This window comes from Oxyura jamaicensis, chromosome 28, assembly GCF_011077185.1.
Source record: "Oxyura jamaicensis isolate SHBP4307 breed ruddy duck chromosome 28, BPBGC_Ojam_1.0, whole genome shotgun sequence".
In the NCBI taxonomy this organism is placed as follows: domain Eukaryota; kingdom Metazoa; phylum Chordata; class Aves; order Anseriformes; family Anatidae; genus Oxyura; species Oxyura jamaicensis.
This window is the reverse complement of record NC_048920.1, coordinates 4549677-4562817: the sequence shown is the minus strand read 5'-3', so window position 1 is coordinate 4562817 and position 13141 is coordinate 4549677. Positions and strand designations below refer to the sequence as shown.

Below are 13141 nucleotides of genomic sequence, written 5' to 3'. Positions count from 1 at the left end.
GTTCGGGTGGCCCCATTCCAGCCAGCCCAGAGGTGCTGCGAGGGGGGGTCCCTACAGCAGCTCTTCGGGATGCTCCGGGGGCTGCCACCAGGTTGGGGACACTGCTGGCAGCAAGGGGCCGGGCTTCGAGGGCAGGGACGCCGCTCATCACCCAGGGCAGAGCGACATCCATCGAGTCAACAAAAAATCTCCTGGCAGCTCCATCTCTTTTTTCCCCCTTAAAGCAAACATCTTCATTACAGCTCGGAGTTGTTTAAATAAATGAATTAATATTGACAAACCATCAACGAGGCTAATAAATGATTAGTTAAAGGCATACATACATCACATTACGGTTAGCATTAGCCGAGGCTTAATTACTTGTGGAGAGGATCCCATTAGAGTAGGTGCTACGTCGCCGTCACCCTCCGCAGCCCTCCACCCCTGGGGGGGTGCTCTTGCTGTGCCCTCAGCCCGTGCCTGGGACCCGCTGGCTTAGGGACGTGGGATGCTGCTGGATGCGGAGATGCTCAGGGATGCAGGATGTCGGAGATGAGGATGCTCAGGGACACGGGGATGCTCAGAGGATGTCTCAGTTTGCCCAGGCAGCAGCAGAGGAAACCCTCCTGGGATGCCTGCTCCCAGAGCAGCCCATCGGTGTGACGAGTGGGACGGGCTCAGGGGGCAGCGGTGACACTGGGCAGGGGCGGCTGCAGCCCAGGAAATTCGGCTGCACGCTTTGCGCACGTTGGTGAAGCACCCAGATCCACACGGCCTGTGAAAAGAGACACCAACAAATAAAATAGGCAATAAATAATAATAACAATATCATAAAATTTTCAAATTTATTGAAAACTGGTCCACTCTCAGAATATTGGATTTTTCTATTATTTACACAGCTGCTGATTTTCTGTAAATATTTAATGCCCCATGGATTTTTTTCAAAGTACAAATCTGAACAATTTCTAAATTTAAAATCTATTGCACAGCACAACCCAGCAGGAGCCAGATCCTGCCACCTGCCTCCATGGGAGCAGTCCCCAGGGCTGGGCAGGGACCAGCGCTGCACCTAGAGGTGTCCGTGGAGGCTCCTAATGGATGGTGATGTTTTGGGTCATCCTCCAGGTCCTTGGAGAGGACAGATGGACAAAAACCCCATCTCCCTCCCCGTACATCTGTGGTTTGCCCAGCACCCAGCCCTGGGTGCCACCCAAAGCCACCACACTTGTCACCCACATGACACCGCTGGGACAAGCAGCTCAAAAAGAGAAAATTAAGATGAAAGGCAGCGGGCGCGAGGCGTGCGTCCATCTGCATCTCGGCTTCGAGAGGTTTGTTAGGACTAAAGAGGCGCTTTCATCCCTCTCCAAGGTGTGTAATGCATCCCCAGCTGGCTTTCATCTCCGCCTGCCTGATTGATACTCAGGGCTCTAATGAGCATGACGGGAAAAGTGGCAGAGGCCGGAGGGGGGGGGGGACCCCTCTGCAAAGGTTTCAAAACACTTTTCTGTGTTGCAGCTAATGAGGGGACCGGGCAAGGGGAGCTGAAGCAGGGGGTGAGGAGAGTAACGGGAGTCAGGGGCTCCCTGAAGGCTGATGGGTGCAGCTGTCCACCAGGGACCTTGCACCCCCCCAGCTGCAGGTGACCCCCCAGGACCCCCCTGCTGTGGAGCCAAAGTTTACAGCCAAAAGATGACTTTGCTGGATTTTGGCATGTCTCCGTACCAGGGAGCTCCGTGGGTGGCTGATTCTTCTCCCGGCACCATCTCCCCTGTGCCAACCCCCTCCTTGTTCCCATACTGGTGGCAGGCACCCCGTTATGCCACCAAAGCCACCCTGATGGCAGCCCACGCGGCTCATCAGCTGCCACCACCCGACCTTGCTGGGAGCCGGGCACCATGGGGACCGTCACATCCTGCCCATCCCAGCAGCACCAGCTTCAGGTGCTGGGGTCTGCAGGGGAGTGCTGGGCTGGGGCCACATCCTTTGCCCCACCGCTGCAGAAAGGCACCAGCACCTGCCTCTGCGGGGGACAGATCCTGCCCTCCCCACCCCTACACCTCCTTCCACCAGCAGCAGCACCCCGTCTGCTCACTTCTGACCGCGCTCCCCTGCCATCTCCAGGTATAACGGGCTGCTGAGCGATGGCCACATGCCGATACGGAGCCTGACAAACGCGGCTGTATCCGGGCTTCTCCCTCTCGGCTCCGGCCCATTTGTTTTCCTTAATGCCCCCTCTGTCTGCAGCTGCTGGCTCCTCTCAGCAAGATATAAATAAATAAATAAAACCAGCAGCAGCTTCTGCAGAAATCCCCAGAGCTGGACAGTTTCAGAGCCTAGCTGCTCCCCATGCTGCGCAGCCACGGCCAGATCCAGCCCCTGTGCACCCACCTGGGTGCTGCGCCCAGGGGTGGCCAAGGCCTGGGACTGTCCCCTGGTCACTGCTGGGGTGGGTGGCACAGCCTGAGCCTCATGGGATCAAAGCAGTGCTGAGAGGGGGGGATATTTGGCACAATGGTCCTGGGGGACAGGATTAGACCCCGCACTCTGACCACCCAGCCCAGCCTCCCCTGCTCTGAGCCATGACTGTGCCGGGTGCTGCTAGCCTGAACCTCAGCAGCAATTCCCCAGCACCTGGGCTGCGGCTGAGGGACACCTGCACCATGCCCATGCCGTGTCCCCTGCCCCTTCTCCGAGCTGGGATGCTCTAACTTCAGGGACCGGAGCTGAGGGACAAGGTGGCACCGGGGGTGTCCCCATGGCAGAGGGTCGGGAAGCCCCTCGGGACACCTCGGAGAGGCGCAGCAGTGACCGGGGGGTTTATTCCCAGCTTCTCCCCCTCGGGGCCAGGCAGCCAGGCTCTTTAAATAGATCTGAAGCAGTCCGTGCACCTTGGCTTGATCGATCGCAGAGGGCTCCAAGCTGCTATCAGAGACGTGCTGATGAGCCAAGCGCTGTTGTCATCACCACCGCCCTCTCCTGTCCGTCCATCCATCCCCCTCGATGCTGCTGCCCCCGGCCAGTTGGACAGAAAAAAAAAAAAAAAAAAAAAAAAAAAAAAAAAAAAAAAAAAAAAAAGGACACGTCATTTCCCTGGCCAGGACAAAATTTAGGGCAGGCTATTTGTGCAGGGAGCGGCCACTGTGCACAGGCATTGGGAGTTCTGGGCTCAGCCAGAGCCTCAGGAGCCAACAGCTCTGAGGGAAGCAGGAGCTTAACACCACCCCCACCCCCCGACACCGATGCATTTGTGATACCCAGGACCCATCCCTTCTCCCTGAGCTCCTGAAACCCACATTGGGGTTTGCCCCGAGTTTTCAGCCTTTGGCAATGCCTTGTGCATGGGAAAAAAAAAAGAAAAAAAAAAAAACAACAACAAGAAATTCACTTTAAATCCTCCAAAATTTGCTTTAAATTCTCCTGAGATTTCCCAGAACCCAAGGCTTTACAAACCAAAGCCCAGCCTGGCCATAAGCAATCTCCTTCTAAGCAACTTCAGCCCCAGAGCAGCCCGAGGTCCCCTACAACCTCGGTGCCAGCCAGGGTCCCCAGCCTGCACATGGAGACAAGTGGCTCCCACAATGACCAGGCCACCCCCGCAGCTGGGGACAGCACCTGAGCACCTGCAGGCTCCTGCAGAGAGGAATTGCTGAACAGCAGCGATGTCTTTTCTACCTCCTGCTCTCCCAGCCTGGTGAGTGGATGCTGCAGGGTATTTGGGAGCTGGAGGTTAGTCCCAGGCATTGGAAAAGCTGCTGAAGTTCATTTTTCTTGGCCAGCAGCAAACACGGGCACGTGGGAGGGCCGGGAGGCACGTCCTCGGCTTGCTGTGATGCTCTGAGCATCACCACTCGTGGCTGGGATGTGCACCCAGGTGCCCACACCTTCTCCTCCCTGCTTGAGGCAAGGAGAGATGCTTTGGAGAGGGGAAAAGTGCACAGCCCTGCCCAAAACGGGGCCCTGGGCTTGATGGGTCCCACACCAGCCCAAGTCAGTGTTCCTGCCTCCTTCCCCCAGCAGGGACTTGGGGACACCAGAGCGGTGCAGAGAGCTGGGAGATGGCACCGGGCACCTGGGGCAGGGGTGCTGCAGGCACTGCGGCTGCTGGAATTTCGGGCAGCCCCGACGGCCCCGGCCTTCTGCCTCCCATCGCACGCATGCTCGGAGCGCCTGGCTGAGCGATCAATATGTTTTTATGTTACACTGGGAGACAAAAAAAAAAAAAAAAAAAAAAGATGGGAAGGAAAGGGAGGAGAAGACGACGTATTTAGCACCGGAACAGTCGCTGATAATTGCCTCCAAGAGATATGTCTCAATACCTGGTGGCTGCTGGACCCAGAGATCTTTGCTCTAGCACTGAATCGCCAGCTGCAAACACCGGTGCCAGACAAAAGCAGCCATGCACGATACAAGAGATATCCTCGTTTTCCCCCCAAAAAAATCCCTCATCAGACTTCCAGCAAGCCTCCTGCAGCCCCAGCACCGTGTGCGCCCACAGACATCACCTCCTCCCAGGGTCCTGTCCCCTTCCCTCTATCCCTGCCCCTCTGCATCCCAGGACCTGCCTGTGTTTGCAGGAGCGATCGGCGTCCCCACGCTGCCGGGCTGCCCCACGGGACAGCTGCTCCCTGCTCTTAGCCGGCAGCATGGGGAGCCCGGGGCCTTTCCCCTCCCTCCCCTCCCTCCTTGCTTTTAAAGGATTTCAAAGCCTCTCATTTTCCAAGCCCAATTACTCCAGCACAATACCCCCGACCGGGCTCGCTGCACGCTCCGCTGCCTCCCCACTGCCCCGTGCCCAGTGCCGAAAGGTGACGGCGCGAGGCCAGCGCCGGCGGGATCGATACGGCGCCTTCAGCCCCCGCACCACCCTGCAGACCTCGGGCTCCCTTTGGAAAGGACTTTGTAGCAGAAGCAGGATGAGTCGGGAACTGGTACTCGGTGGTTTGGGGCATTTGGGGGTGCTTTGTGCGATGTGGATTTCCAGCAGCACTGGTGAGGTGGGGCTGGCACGGTGACAGCCGGCACACGCACACAGAGGGATGCTTTGCTGAGCTCCCAGGCACCCCAACTCTCTGCTGCAGGATTTCCAGGCACTGTCGCACAGCTGCAGCCCAAGCAGCTTTCCCTGAGCAGCCCCAGACCTCCCTGCTGCCATGGAAGAAGCCCTCCCTGCCCCGTCAAGCCAAAAGCGCATCCGAGCCGTGGGGCTGGTGGGGTTTGGGCCCAGCACGGGCCCCACGCTGTGGGAAGCCACCAGCTGGTGAAGTTCTTACACCTGCCTGGTCAACCCACCTCCCTTGCGGCCTGCTTGCCCTGCAATTTAATTGCCAGGGCAATTAAACCAAGATGGGGCTTTGCCAGCTCTCTCAACTACAGCCAGGCCAAAGCCCCGGGCAGGCTGTCCGGAGAGGCTGGGACTTGCCTTTATCCAGGTGTTGTGAATGCTGAAAGGCCCTTCCTGAGTCTGGGATGCTGCTGGGCACTCCCATCCACCTGGTACTGCCCTTTTGAACAAAAACCTCCCCTGCCTCCACCGCTTTGCCCCAGAGATGCCCGCAGCCACACGTGCCTCGAGCTGTGCCCGGTCTCGGCCCCGCAGAGCCGGCACGCCGCAGACCCTTCGCACCCCGGCCCCTCAGCGGGGAGCTGGTTTACAAGAAGAGGAGTGCTGGCTTCCCAAACAAGCCTCCCAGTCCACAACACATTTCCAGCCATACATAATCTAATATACGTTACCATAGCGCCAATCAATAACTCAGTAGGCCAGCTCCGAAATTATTCTCTTAAAGAGCCAGCACGCCTCGCGCTCCCCCCACCCAGGCCCCTCTGCCTCGCGGTGCCCGGAGGTCCCACGTGCTGGGCAGGCGGGGGGGTGGCACCTTCTGCACCCATCGTGTGCCCGGCACGTGGGTGCCCACCTGCCTTCGCCGCTCAGCAGCGTCTTCCTGCTCTGCATCCCCCGATTTCCTCTCCGACACGGCTGCAGCACCCCAGGAGCAGCACCCTCAGGGGCACGCACCCGGCAGCTGCAGGCAAAGCATGTGCAAAAATCAGACCTTGCTCTGCCAACCCGCCTGCGAAGCGAGATTTCCCCTTGCTCCGATTCCCAGCAGCTCACATCGAAGCTCTGATGCGAGCACAGGGCCAGGCAGAGTCTGAATTTCCAGCTCCGTGGCACCCCGCTCCTTGCACCCATCACCGGGGGTTTGGGGATGGGCAGGTGGCCCCGCGGGGACCCCAGCACCCTGCCAGCCTCTTCCTTTCAGCACAGCCTCGTGGTGCTGCCCCTGCTGCCTCCCCGGGCACGTTGCTGGAGCTGTCACATCCCCAGGCATCAGGGGCTCTGCAGCCTCCGAGAGAGGAGGGCGTCTGGGAGCAATTCCAGCATTTTGGGTTTTCCAGGAGCTACCTGCCCCTGCGTGCTTCCAGCCTTGCTCACGGAGCAAGAAGGGGCACGTGCACAGGGACACATCCCAAATATCCAGACCTGATGCTTGCCTTCAAGGCACCATACTCTTCCTCAAGTGCCTGCAATCCTCTGCGGACTGAGGCTGGCAAACGGGCCTTGCTGATACTTCACCAAACCCAACTGAGCTGCTTCCCCCCATCATAAAGGGGAAAACGGAAAATAGAAATTGCAAACCAGAACCCACCAGCAAAGAGCCAAACACCAGCGACCTCTCAGTGACCACAGTAGCTCCCCAAGCCCCTCTCTCTGCATTACAAGCAAGCTCATCAAGATGATTCCTTTCTCTAGTCGCGTTAACTCTGAAACCTACTGAGGCAAGCTATGCTTGCCTTCTTTATCTCTCATTCTCAGCAAAGATATGAAAGGAAGAGTAATTACATGAGACCATAACGAGCCTCAGCAACCAGTGACGGTCGTAAATTGTCTCATCTCAGGTGGAGTTCGAGAGGTTTCTGCGCGGACCACGTGCTCAGCAGGTGGTTCTGTTTAACTTGCATTAGCAGTAATGGGAATCGCCCACCTGCGCCGAGGGCAGGGTGGCAAGCGGCCAAGAGACTTGAAAGGGAAATGCCTCTGCTCCTGGCCCCTCGGTGCTGCAGGGAGCAGGCAGCAGCGCAGCGCCTTTGGTGTGCATTTTTGAGGCTTTCCTGTTTTTTTTTTTTTTTTTTTTTTTTTGTGTGTGTGTGTGTTATTATTATTATTATTTATTCTGAGCTTGCCACCCAACGCTCTGTGAAGGCAAACGAGATGTCGGAAATGTTTGTACTTGCTCAAAGCTGGTTGTAGGCAGGGTCCTGTTTACGTCCAACTTCTCTGGGCATGGAAAGAGAACACAACGGAATGAAAGATGACAAAGGGAGGGATTTTTCTCTCCATCTTTTATTTTCACCTCCCCCCTGAAAAAAGTGTTTTAATGAAAATCCTGATCAAAACCATCTATGAGAGTTTTTATGTTTGTTGCAAGGGAAAAAAGAAATAAATGTGTATATGTATTTTAGACCCAAGGTGCCTGGCTTTTGGGAAAGTGGCTGCAGCTGCTCCTGCGGAGCCAGGCATCCTCTGGGCACGGAGGACGCTGCCCCAGTGGCCTCTGACCAGGAACCTCTGTCCAAGCCAGGCCATCCCAGAGACCCGAGGTTCCCGGGCTCTCCTGGGGGGGCTCAGCAGCCACTGTGCGCCCGTGCCCGGCTGTGCCGGTGTCCCCCAGCCCCGCTCCCCCCCATCACAGGCACGGAGCCATCGCCGGGCCCCCGGCGGCATCGCCAGCTGCCTCCCCCCGGTCCCCGAAGGGCAGCCCGGCCTCGGCAGCGCTGTCAGCCAGCCTCTACGTCTTCCATTAATTCACTTCACACTGTCCATATTGATCGGCTCTGCTCTCTCCCGGCTCCCCCCTTCCTCGGCCGCCCTCCCCCCCGCCGGCTGCTGCACCGATGGGCAGCCCGGGCTGCATGCTGCATGATCCATACAAACTCACTTACTCAGGGAAATCAATGGGCTCGAAAGAGCACACGCAGCAAGGCGAGGAGCCTGTCTGGGGATCGACCGCCCAGCAAGGAGACACAGAGAGCAGCATCCTGCAGCCCGCCTGCGCCCGGCGGCCCCCGCCGCCACCCTCGCGGTCCCCCCGCGGTGGCACCCTCCGGGCGGCGGTGATCGGGGAGCGCAGGGGTGCAGCGGGCAGCGGCTGGTATCAGGGATTTTTCCCCCTTTCCCAATAAAACGAGGACTCTGGGAGGTGGCGGGGGATGCTCGTCGCCAGGACACCTGCATCCCACTCCCAAATGTAAGGGGGAGCACGTCCCCTCCTGCCCTCGCTTTGTGCCCTCCCTTCGGCTCTCTCTGCCTTCAGGCAAAGTCGCGCTGCACCCGTGCCTCAGTTTCCCCGTGTTTAACCCAGCAAATTGCAGGGCAAGGGTGAGGATTAGGGTTAAGGACAGGTTGCTCTGGTTTTCAGCCCCACAGCAAGAGTAAATGTTACTGGGCTGAAATCGAAGCTTTCAGCTTGCAGAAGCCTCCAAGCAGCCGACATCGCGGCTTGTGAAGGAGTGAGCCCAACCTTGCTGTGGCTCCAGCCTTTTCTGGGGGTGACCACAGCTTGGGGGGGTCCCTGTGCCCTTCCCCCCCCCCCCCCCAAGTCTCTCCAGAACCCCCCAGGAAATCGTTGCTGCTGCACAAGCAGCACACCAACGTGATTAATAAATCCTGCCAGAGGAGCTGCTGCTGCGCTGAGTTCCCCCATCAAGGAAGGAAATCTTTATTTCTATATATTCTATAAACTAATTTTTGCGTCGTTGCAATAAATCCATCTCCCAGCCGTCAGCTGCGATCTGCCTTCATTCCCAGTCTCAGGATAGCTGGGGGGCAGGCTCAGGAGCACGCCCAGACCACCAGTACAGGGACGCGTGGGAGCGGTGACCCCAGGTTGGAGCCCCAGATGGGAACCTGGGACGATGTTACAGGGACAGAAGCTGATGCTGGCACCCAGGTCCCATCCTGCGTGGTGCCTGGTGCCTCAGGATGGAGCCGGGAGCCCCGAATCCCTGCTGTGACCGGGATGTCACCGCACCAAAGTGACAAAAAGGGCCCAAACCCGCTGCCCCCTGAGCACCTCCAGCACAGGGGGGGAGGGTCCAAAGGAAGCGGGAAGGCCCCGAAATGGCGCTGGTGGTGCACGGCCCCAGCCTTACCGGTAAATCCTGGAAATGCCCCCGTCTGCGGGCGACCCGGCGGAGGGGGGGGAGCCTTTTCCCAGCAGACCCCATCTCCGAGATGAGTGTGGTTGTGCGCTGGAGACAACGTGTCTGTGTGCTGCAGGCTCCAGCCCCCGGCCGGAGCAGCGGGGAGCCGGGGGGGGGGTCTGTGGGCAGCGATAGCACAGTGGGGAGGGGTGGTGCCCCCCCGCTGCCCTGTCCCCAGAGCCACCCCCCATGGCTCCAGGATGTCCCTTTGGGGGTCAGTTTGTGGAATTGGGGTGGACACTTGGGACCCATCCACGCTGAGCAACCTCTGCTGGGACTTTTGACAGGGAGCTCGTCCCGCTGCAGGGCTGCGTCTCTGCACCCCGAGCATGGGGGCTTGCACACGAAGTTGGGTTCTCACCCCCTCTGCCTCCTGGACACCTTCTGGGAACGTCCCCCTCTGCCCTAAGCGGCTGAGCTGCTCCTGAGGTCCTGCACCCCAGTTAGGGGGAGATTTCAGTGCCCCATCATCCCACCCCACCCCATCCAAGCCACCCCATCCTCACCCATTCTGTCCCACCCCACCCCGTCCCCCTGCCCACGGTGGGGCTCTGCCACCCAGACCCATCTCAGCACGGCCCGGAGACAGCGGCCGATCGAAGCCCGCCGGGCAGGGCAGGCGGGCGTCCCACGGGGAGATGAGTGTGCTGGGTCCCAGCCAGCCCAGGAGGGCCCCGAGCCGCAGCTCCGGCGCTCACCGAGCCCAGCTCCGCACCTGCATCACCGGGCGGTGAGGAAGACGCAGAGCACCGGGGATGGAGGAAGGCTGCTGTCACCTCTCCTCTCCACCCCGAGCCCTCCCCAGGGTGACTTCCCCCATTACTGGGGGGAAGCCCCCCTGCCCTTTCCCTCATCTAGTGGAGAGTCTCTTGAAACAGAATTCTCCAAGCGGCACTTTTTTTCCCCCCGTTTTTGTCCATTTTTCTCTCCCTTCCCTGCGCTTTGCCAGCCCTGGCACTCGTTACCGGCGCTGGCAGCTAACGAAGGGCGCTGTGCATAGCAATGAGATTGATTGACCCCGCTGACCCCGGCCAGGGCCAGGGCTCCCTCCAGGGCTCCCAGGTCACCGGCTGCTGACCATCACCGGTTGCCACGGTGACACCAGCGGTCCCCCGGGACGGGGGGGGCTCGGGGATGCAGGGGGGGGGGCACCGGGGCAGGTCAGCGTGTCAAGGCTAGTGCATTAGTGGGATGTGAGAGGATTTGGGAGGGCGAGGGTTAAACTCCGGGGGCGGGTGGCACCCCGAGGGGCAGGTCCCGGTCCGGGGGTGCCCCGGGGGTGGCACAAGGCAGCGGGGAGGGGCGGTGGGGGGGGGGAAACTGAGGCACGGGGGGGTGCAGTGGGGAGGCAGGGGAGCTTGGGGCTGGAAGGGAGCAGGAAGGAGGCCAGAGGGGGAGGCCGGGGAGGGGGGGTGAAGGGATCGGAGGGGGGGGGTGCAGGACTGGGGGGGGTCACGGTGTGGGATGGAGGATGGAGGGGTGCAAGGTGCGGGTCCCTCCCGGGGACCCTATTCCTGGGCTCCCGCTGCCCTCTAGCGGGCAGCGCTGTCCCCTCCTTGTCCCCTCTTCGGGTCCCGCTGCCACCACCACCACGGGGGGATCCCGCTGCCACCCCCGCACCGACCCCCGCGTGCCCGCAGCGTCCTCCGGCGGTGACACGGAGGGGCACAGCCGGGCTGCGTGGGGCCGGTGGGGGGACACGAGGTGCCGGGGGTCGCGGCCGCAGCCACTCGTGGGGGTCGGCAGAGGGGGGGGAGATTAATTAGAAGGGGGGGATGCTGGTGGGGCCCCCCCCCCCCCCCCCCGTTTTGGGGTTAAACACACCCATCAGGAGGGAGCCCGCGGGGATCCCAGGTGGGTGCTGGGGGCACCCACAGGGCCCTGCCCCAGGGGGGCACCCACGGGGGTCCCCAACCCCCACTCCCACCCCGACCCCTCCCCGCACCTGGGGTCCCGCGGCGCCCCCGGCCCCGCAGCGCCGCCCCCGGCCGCCAGGTGGCGCCACCGTCCCCCCGCCCGGCCGCGCTGACGGCCACGCCCTCGGCCACGCCCCTGTCTCAGGCCACGCCCCTGTCCCAAGCCAGCACCGTCCCCAGCCCTGTCCCTGGTCCCGGTCCCCAACCTTGTCCCCAGCCCTGGTCCTCTCCCGGTTCCCAACCCTTGGCCCTGTCCCCAACCCTTGTCCTCTCCCTGTCCTTGTCCCCAGCCCTGTCACTGTCCCTGTCCCCAACACTCTCCCTGTCCCCAGCCCTTGTCCTCTCCCTGTCCCCATTCCCAACCCCTGTCTCTGTCCCCAAGCCCAGTCCTGTCCCTGTCCCCATCCCTGTCCCCTCGCTCTCCCTGCACTGCCCACCCCCCAGCCCCCCCGGGCTCCACCTTTCTGCCCACTGGGGACAAGGACCCCGTCCTCCCCGGTCAGGTCCCACCCGACAGAGGGGCAGCTGCCAGGCCTTGGGGACAGACACCCGGGGGGCTTCCTCCCTGCCTGGCCTCAAAGGCTGCCCTTGCCCAGTGCCCACGCTCAGGGTCCCACGCTGTGTGACATCCCACGCCGTGTGACACCCGAGGCTGCGCCCAGCCCTTGGTGGCACCCGGCAGGCTGAGTCACTGTGGGCAGCCATGGGGTGGTGACACCTGGGCCAGCCCGTCACTGGGGACATATCATCGGGGACATGTCATTGGGGACATGTCATCGGGCTCTGGGCTTCAGACAGGAAACCCTCGGTTCTGTTCCTGCCACTCCACCACGGGACGGTACCGTCACTGAGCATCCCTCCTCCCGCTGTCCCCTGTTTCGCGAGGGTGACACCTCCGTGCCCAGCACTGCCCCTTGGTGCCTGGGGACACGGACGGCAGCGGGCGGAGGGACGCGTGGTGCTGGTGGATATCAGGGCCAGGCCAGGCCCCCTCCTCCTCCCCAGCCTGTTGCGGTTGGAGCCGCGGAGTGGAAGTAACGCGCGGTGACACCGCGGCCCAAAAAGCTGCCACCAGAACAATGGCCGGGCACGCGGGGACGCGGGCGGCCGCGCTCGCCCCAACGCTCGTCCTGTGCCGGGAGCATCCCCGGGACAGCCAGCGTGGGCACCGTCCCGTGGCGTGGGGCAGCCCGGGCGGCTAACGAGGGCACCATGCTAATGAGGAAGGCCTGACACTTCCGACGGTGGCACCGGGAGCGCAGAGCCACCCACTGAGCCCAGGGCTGGGTCACCTGCGGCTGTGACACGGGAGAAAGCGAGGGATGGAGCGAGGAAATGGCAGGCCAGGCAGCGGCGGAGCGGTGTGGCTTCGCCTTTAAAATAATGCAGCAAAATTAGCAGCTCTGCAGTCATTAATATGCAAAAATGCAAATGAGGAGGTAATTAAGCTGCAGTCCTCCGGAGGATATTTCCATCATAATGAATTCTATTGTCAGGGAAAGAGCAGCCAGGCGCATTTATGTTGCTTACATGAATATAAAATATGAGTATCCAAGGGTTGTCCTTGCCGCCTGCTGCAGTCCCCTGCCCCGGACAGAGGATGGCGGAGGGCACAACGTCCCCGTCCTCTGTGCCGTCCCGGCTGGCACTGCCCATCGCCAGGCAGGGTGACAGCCTGCGGACGTGGGTACCTGCGGGAGCGGGGGGAGAAACCAGCCTTTTTGTGCCATGAACCAGCCTTTCTGTGCTCCCCGTGCCATGTACCCGCGGGCAAACCCCAATGAACTCAGCGACGTCGGTGATGTTCCCCACGGTGACACCGAGCCCCCTGCTGGGGCCACCCCAGGCCTCCATCTCCACAGGGCCTCGAGGCTGAAGTGGGGACAGGGACACCCCGCTGGGGTCGGGCTCCCCGAGGGGTGCCCCCACGTGGGGCAGGACCCCCAGCCTGTGGCCACGTCCCCGTGGGGACACGTTGCCGGAGCCCGCCACCTGGCCAAGCTCTACTGAGCAGTACTCTGTCTGTCTGTCTGTCTGTC

At 61.2% G+C, this 13141-nt stretch overlaps 1 long non-coding RNA gene across 1 annotated transcript; it reads right to left on the bottom strand.

Annotated features, from left to right (window-relative positions):
- Positions 1-249: 249 nt before the first annotated feature.
- LOC118179272 lies at positions 250-6767 on the bottom strand. The gene is made up of 2 exons (XR_004756413.1): positions 6633-6767; positions 250-754 (listed from the first exon to the last, which is right to left on the bottom strand). It is a non-coding gene; the product is annotated as an uncharacterized LOC118179272 (long non-coding RNA).
- Between the last annotated feature and the right edge of the window lie 6374 nt (positions 6768-13141).